Raw genomic sequence first — 7280 nt, 5'->3', positions numbered from 1 at the left:
CCAACTGGTCGCCACACCCTACATCTACTGTCCTCTTCAGTTGTAATAAGCTGTAAAAAAAGTTTACGTCAATAGTCTAATAATTATAAAGTGTACAAATATTACATTGTTTATGCTTACTTTTTCATCCATGCATATGGTTCTACTCCAATGCTGCTGAAACGTCCAAGCTAAATGTTGCAAAGCAAATTGGTAACGAGCAACACAGTTTGGCTCAGTGAGCGCTGGTTTCTTTGCTGCTTTGCGGTGATTGAGTCTGCCACGTTCTTTCAAAGCTTTCCTCTTAGTTTTGTAGAAAACTTCTAAGCCTACAACACCCGGCAGGTGTTTGGCAGCTGCAAATGTGTTATCCTCCATAATCCCAACTGCTGCATCCAAATCTTTATTAGTTATTTTTTAAGCTACTTGGTTGTGTTTCCTTAAGTCATAAGAAGAAATGACTCCTTCCTCTTCGAAAAAGAGGCGCAGAACCCATTTTCTTGCTGTAGAGAAGGAGCATTGCACTGCGACAGCTATCTCATGAATAGGGACTTCCTCATAATACAAAACACGTATCCTCTTATTATTTTCTGCTGTTGGTCGAAATACCATATTGTTAGAATAATGTAAACACTGCGTAATAAATTATTTCCTCACGAAACACAAAGCAATTCATTTGATCTATGATTTTGCAGTGACTCAAAGTAAAAAACAATTGAAATCTCATGCTTGAAACTAAAACTAATCGCGATAATAAAATAAACTGGTTGAAAATATTTTGGAGAGAGCTGGAGAAACTTGGAATTTCTGCCACCAAGGCCCCTTCACCATCTTGCTTTAGCACAGATGAACTCAACAAGCATTTCAGCTCGATCTCCAATGATCCGTTAGCTGTTGAGGATTATCTTCCCACCCTGTTGGCTGCAGTATCGCACTTCGACACTCAGGCCGGGGGAAGCGTCGGAATCCCTCAGGTTGTCATCTCAAAAGCATTGTCAGTTCTCGCCCCCCTACTAAGTCATATTTTCAACCTGTCTCTGAGCGAACCCTGTTTTCCATCTGCTTGGAAATTGTCGCTTGTGCGTGCACTCAACAAAGTCAGTTCACCAACAGCCCTGTCTGACTACCGTCCGATTTCATTTCTCTGCTTTCTCTCCTAGGCCCTGGAGTGGCTGGTGCACAGGCAAGTCTCACAATACCTTGAATCAAGGCTCTTACTAGACAACTTTCCAACAGGCTAACGCACTGGCCACAGCACTCAGTCTGGCCTAATTAAGCTAACTGATAATGTCAGGGTCGGGATAAACAAAAAGAAAGTGACGCTTCTCCTTCTCTTTGACTTTAGCAAGGCGTTTGACACTGTATGTGACGTTCGGCTCCTGAGAAAGCTATCCACCTTCGGCTTCTCTAAGCAGGTCATCCGCTGGTTTGCCTCCTATCTCACTGGGAGAGAGCAGGCCGTCGTTGGTGACAATAGCGAGCGTTCCTCTCCGCGGCGTCTTAAAATCGGCGTCCCGCAGGGCTCCGTCTTAGGTCCCTTGCTGTTTGCATTGTACATCAACGACATCGGTTTCTGCCTTGATTCCGATGTTTTCCATCTCATCTATGTGGATGACTTGCAAATTTACAGTCAATGCCACCTAGAGGAGCTCGATTCTTTATAAAACAAGATGAGTGCTAATGCCGAGAGGATAATGGGCTGGGCTGCGCTAAACAGGCTTAAACTCAATGTTAATAAAACCAAAGCAATTGTCCTGGGCTCCCCATACTACATAAATTTACTTCCCTTAACAGCTAACACTTTCATTAATATCGGGGTGTCCAGGTCAGCTTTGAATCCTCTGTGTGTAATCTGGGATTGGTGCTTGACTTTAAACTCACGTGGAAGAAACACGTTACACAAGTGTGTAAGCATGCTCACTCGCCAATGTACAGGCTCTACTTTTTCAGAAAGAGTACCAATCTCAGGTTGCGCAAGCATTTTGTGCAAGCGTTCCTATTTCCGATCATCGTCTACTGTTCTCTTGTATACTGTGACCAGACGCAGGAAGTCGACTTAAAACTACAGAGGCTCGTGTATACAGGAATTCGGTACATCTATGGTGTAAGGAGAGATAAGCACATCTCCCCATACAGGCGGGAGCTGCAGTGGCTAACCACTGCCGGACGCAGGAAGTACTTCACAGCTTGTTTCCTACGTAGAATGTTTAACTCGGTCGTACCATCATACGTACTGGCCTTTTTTGACTTCCGCGTCACACTCCGGCCTGTGAGGGGCGAGGTGACACCTCTGGAAATTTCTGCTTTCGCGACAGAGACGCTGAGGAACTCGTTCCATATTAGCGCTTCATACTTATGGAATAACCTGCCATCACACATCAGAAACACTTCATCCACCGTCACTTTCAGAAAACTTGCTAAGGAACACTTTTTTCAACTCGAAAACACATAACCCGTACACACTTCACGCACACGCACACACCTACTTTCTCGCTCATTCCACCTTCGCTATCGCCATACTCTCACACTATACATACTTTAAACATACCTCAATCTATTGTTATTTCATTTCTTACTTTGTAATGCTGTAAACTTACAATCGTACAATATAATGCACGCAAACTAAAACTAATTAATCTAATCTAATCTAATCTCTCTCTATTTCTCTCTCTCTCTCTCTCTCTCTCTCTCTCTCTCTCTCTCTCTCTCTCTCTCTCTAGTCTGCTGCCTGCTCGCAAGGATATTAGCAGCGTAGCGAGGTTATGTTTACAACGACAGTTTACGACACTGATACTGTTCAAGCACTTAGCAGAAACAGCAAAACCGCAAACAGCATCAGCAACAAGAGGTAGGCGACGCAGCAGAACCAGGAGTGCAGCTGTAGCAGTGTAGCCCAGTGAGACTAGGTGCAGCCCGCACCGTCCATCGATCGTTTGCAAGGTGTGATCTGCTGTTGTTCGTACCACTGCAATTTGCGGTCAAAGACCTATCTCTCTGCATCAACAATGCAAGATTTGAACTTCGCGCCACTAAGTCTGTTCCGCTTTCCTCGCTATCTTCGCGAAATTTACAAGTGACGTTGCCATTCGGTTTGAAATGTTAGAGAAGAATCAAGTACCACAGAGTGTACAAATACATTACATAACGTTAGACAAAAAAAAAAAAAAAATGATCATGATTATATAATTAACTGTATAGAATACCACTTTTATGGATTAAAAACCCACATATAACGTTAAAAAAATGATAAAGTTACCATAAATGCAATTATCATTTTCGCGTCTTGTGAAATTATATTGAAAATAAAATATAATTTTACAGATAAGTGCAAATATAGGTTTTTGACGAATTTTCCGATGCTTAATCCAAATCTGACGTCGATAATACAATGAATCAAAAAAAAAACTCCCACAAAGAGATAACCGCTTTTTTTAATGAAACCAAATTATTTTTGACAGATTAGTGCACATATAAGTTTTTGATATATTTTTTATCGCTGAATCCAAATACGATGTAATACAACTTATCTTATCACCATATCAAATTATTTTCGACATGAGTGTATGTTTTTCATGTATTTTTAAATCCAAACCCGATGTCAAAAATAAAGGAAAAATTGAGGAGGGATTACATACAATGCGTCTTATTAAAATTCAGAAGAAATAAACTTGACAAAAAACAACATTTTGAAAGGCTGTTACTGCATCGCGATTGTCTATACTACTGTGTGACTAGTTTAATATTGTTGTTGTATATCTGTCTTAGCACTTTATCTCTATATGAAGCTATATAGATTCTGTAATTGGATAACGGTAATGTATTTGTTGACTTTAAGACCTGCTGCTATTGCTGCTGAACAGTCTCGATCAGCTGGAGCGAGAGGGTCTTGAAAATGCTGGCGGGAAGCAGTATCAGTAGTAGACTTAGGCTTGTTACTAGATGTCACAGGTATTGGTGTGCTTGAGGCTGGACGGTCCCCGGTACTACCGAACTTCTAGGGAAGTGTCGGCTCCTCATGGGCGTCTACCTCGTTAGCCTCTCGGTACTGATAAGCGGCAAAAGAAACGTCGACCAGGTTAAACGCAAACGCAAGATCTAGACTGCCCTAAAGGCTAAGAAAGAGACAAGCTTGAACACCCTGGTTAACTGCAAGAAAAGGCCAAAAACCTCGTTAGACCCCATTCCTTCCAAAAGGGTAGTAGGTTGCTAACAAATCGAGGGAGAAGTAAGCAGTAGTGCAGATGCTCCCTCTAGCTCAAACGACGAATCCTTTAACAATTACCATCATAGAGGAAGGTTACCTTGAGGTGCTGATAACCTTCAAAAGGTTCAAGCGATTCAGGAAAGTGATGAGGAAGGAGGTAGACAACATTTTTTCTGACCTGTCATTGCCCCACTTTGAGGAGTCCTTCTGCAAGAGAGGGGCTATGTAGATGGTGGCAATCGACCAGTATGCACGGAATTAGAAGGGTTGAGCTCCTGTAAGACTGCAGAAGTACAACTTTTAAAACAAAAGCGAGGAGAATACTTAATGCCAAGTGGAAACCGGTTGAGGAATCCGAGGAAACCTTAGTGGTACCAAGCATTTTCAAAGGCGGATAAGGACGCTTTTGGCAATGGAAAACAAAGCCTACTAAGGCATTGGGAAGGTAAGTTTTAAGTTTTTCCTGACCAAGTTGCTACGGTCATTCCAGTTACGCAGATTAACTATTGAAGATGCCTCGGCGGTTCTAGCTAGGCACTCGACAGTGGTGGAGTGCCTAGTACAATGGATCAATCAGGGGACTTGGACAATCAGGGAAGATCATCAGAGGCCGAAGTAACGACAGAACGTGGACACACGTGAATTGTGACAAAAGAGTCCAGAGGCTAACACTACTGCTAGACCTATGCACAGCTGACCAGGCGGTTATAGCCATGGATATAACAAGAGGGGGGAAAATCATTACCTTGGCTTATCTCTCCTTTAAAAGCGAGTCACCAACGAAGGAGGTAACAAGATTATAAAAAAAGGGCCTCTTGATCGTTGGGTATGATGCCAACACACACCACCTAGTAGGGGGAAGCACGAACACTAATGGTCGAAGAACGGCCTGGTTCAAGCACCTCACTACTACGAACCTCGAACTCGCAAACTGCAATAATGAACCAACCTTTATGAACTCAGGGAGGAGAGAGGTGATCAACATCACCCTTTGCGCAAGGCAGCTATTAAGGTTTCTATGGTACAAGAGAGTATAGGATGAACCTTCACTCGCTGATTTCCGCGGACCCTAGTGGAACAACCGTTTAACAACCCCTTCAGAGTACTTCAGCAAATATGCATCATTCTGGTTATTTCCTAGTGTAAATAAATCAACAAATAGTTAATAAAAATGTATTCATAAACTGTAAATAATTTTGAAGACTTTCTTATACACACACACACACACACATATATATATATATATATATATATATATATATATATATATATATATATATATATACACCCATACATATATACATATTTTATAGTTGAAATATTAAAATATTTAAAATTATGCACATTTCTAAATGTATCTAATACTAAAAATTACATTAATATAATTAATTTTAAAAAATGTACATTTAAATTAATATTTAACACAGTATACCGTTATATACACTTCAATGATCATTTGACAGTTGAATTTGAATAATAAGTATGGGCTATATGAAAAAACAAATCAATTATTTATTGATCTATTATCTGTGTATTTTATAATATCCCATCTATTGATCTATTATTAATAAGGTAATATATAATATTATACTGATTTAATCAAATTTCGACTTAATGAAGTTTTTTGCTATTTTGTTTTGATAAATATACAATGTCATTGTTATCCACATTGTGACGAGATTAGCTCGTCTTCACTGTGCATAGAATCCTCGCCTCGCTCTCCTTACTGGAGTCGCCCCAATGGCAGTAATTGCTAATATTTTGGGTGATTGTAGTAGTAACGAGAGGAGAGAGGAGTCGTGGCCAGCAGCTTCATCGCACGTCAGTCACCGGAGCAGACGACGCAATCGCACACTCGGCTGACCAGTGCGTCAACTCCCGGATCCGAGCAGCGCTGCTTTGACTCCCGCCAACGGAAGCAAGCGGGAGAGTCGGCAGTGCGGAGAGGGGGAAACCGCACGGCCAGCAGCACAACGAGTCAGCAGCTGCGCGCGCGCGCCGGGTGTATAGCTATACGTATGCCGAGGCCCGACTGCTTTGGAGTGGAGAGAGAAGACCCGATTGGCAACCGGTGGAGGCGCGCCTGCTAACATCTGAGATAAATGTGTAGAGGGCATAAGCCCAGTTCATACTGGCGCCGTTGTACGCGGCTCAGGGCCAGAAATATGGTGAAAACAAGGGCGTGAGAGAGTGAGAGAATGAGTCGCGGTTCGAATCGCGCGCGTATTGACTTCTGTATCGACACCTGTTTAGTCGCCTGCGTGCGAGAAATATCGATTATCGACAGGCTCGATGAGGTCCTTGTGGCGCAGAGACCCGCGACGCGGCATTGTAGTTCCGGACGGCAACGAGCACGAAACCTGGAGTAGATCCCCCCGGTTTTGATTAACTGCACGAGAGAGTTCTTCGCGAGTTCGCTTTTCTTAGAGGACGAGACATCATCAGGAGGAGAGGAAGTAACAGTTGTGGTGCGGAAATTGGTAGCCAGGTTAGTAAGACTCATGGTGTCGAGAACTCGTAGTGAAGCTAGTGGCCGCCGGGAACGAGCATTCATTGATGCCACGTGGCGCGAGAGAATTTCGAAGTACGCGGCGCGACGAGAATTGTGTGAGTGAGAGTGAGTTTGAAAGTCGTAATTAACGCATTCTATTAGAAGTTGAATTGTATAATTTGTAGTCAGAAAAAGAGTAAATAAAAATTCTTTCTTACTTTAGTACTTAAATATCGAGCAAAGTGTTGTTTAGTCCCTAATCACCCGCTATTTCGCATAGTCGTAAGACCGAGAGTATCACCCGAAATACTTTGTGTTCGTCATCGGAACCTCCTCGCGAGGGAAAGAGTTTCACAGCCGCGGTAGAAGACGAGAGTATTGTGTCGCGGGTAAAGTGTAGTTCGGCCTGGCGCCCGGTTATTAATAAATTCGGCCGGATTATTCTTTTATTGTCAACGTTGGTGTTCGGGAGTTGTTCGCTGGGCCCTCCATCCCAGTGAGTATCCGCCACGTTACAACATTTATCACTATGATTCTTTCAAAAAATGATGATTACAATTATAGTTGTTTTATCAGCTAAACTTTATTATTTTATTATCTATATTA

The sequence above is a fragment of the Nasonia vitripennis genome (genome assembly GCF_009193385.2).
Source record: "Nasonia vitripennis strain AsymCx chromosome 1 unlocalized genomic scaffold, Nvit_psr_1.1 chr1_random0002, whole genome shotgun sequence".
In the NCBI taxonomy this organism is placed as follows: Eukaryota; Metazoa; Arthropoda; class Insecta; order Hymenoptera; family Pteromalidae; genus Nasonia; species Nasonia vitripennis.
The sequence above is the reverse complement of the archived record's forward strand: the minus strand, read 5'-3'. Positions refer to the sequence as shown.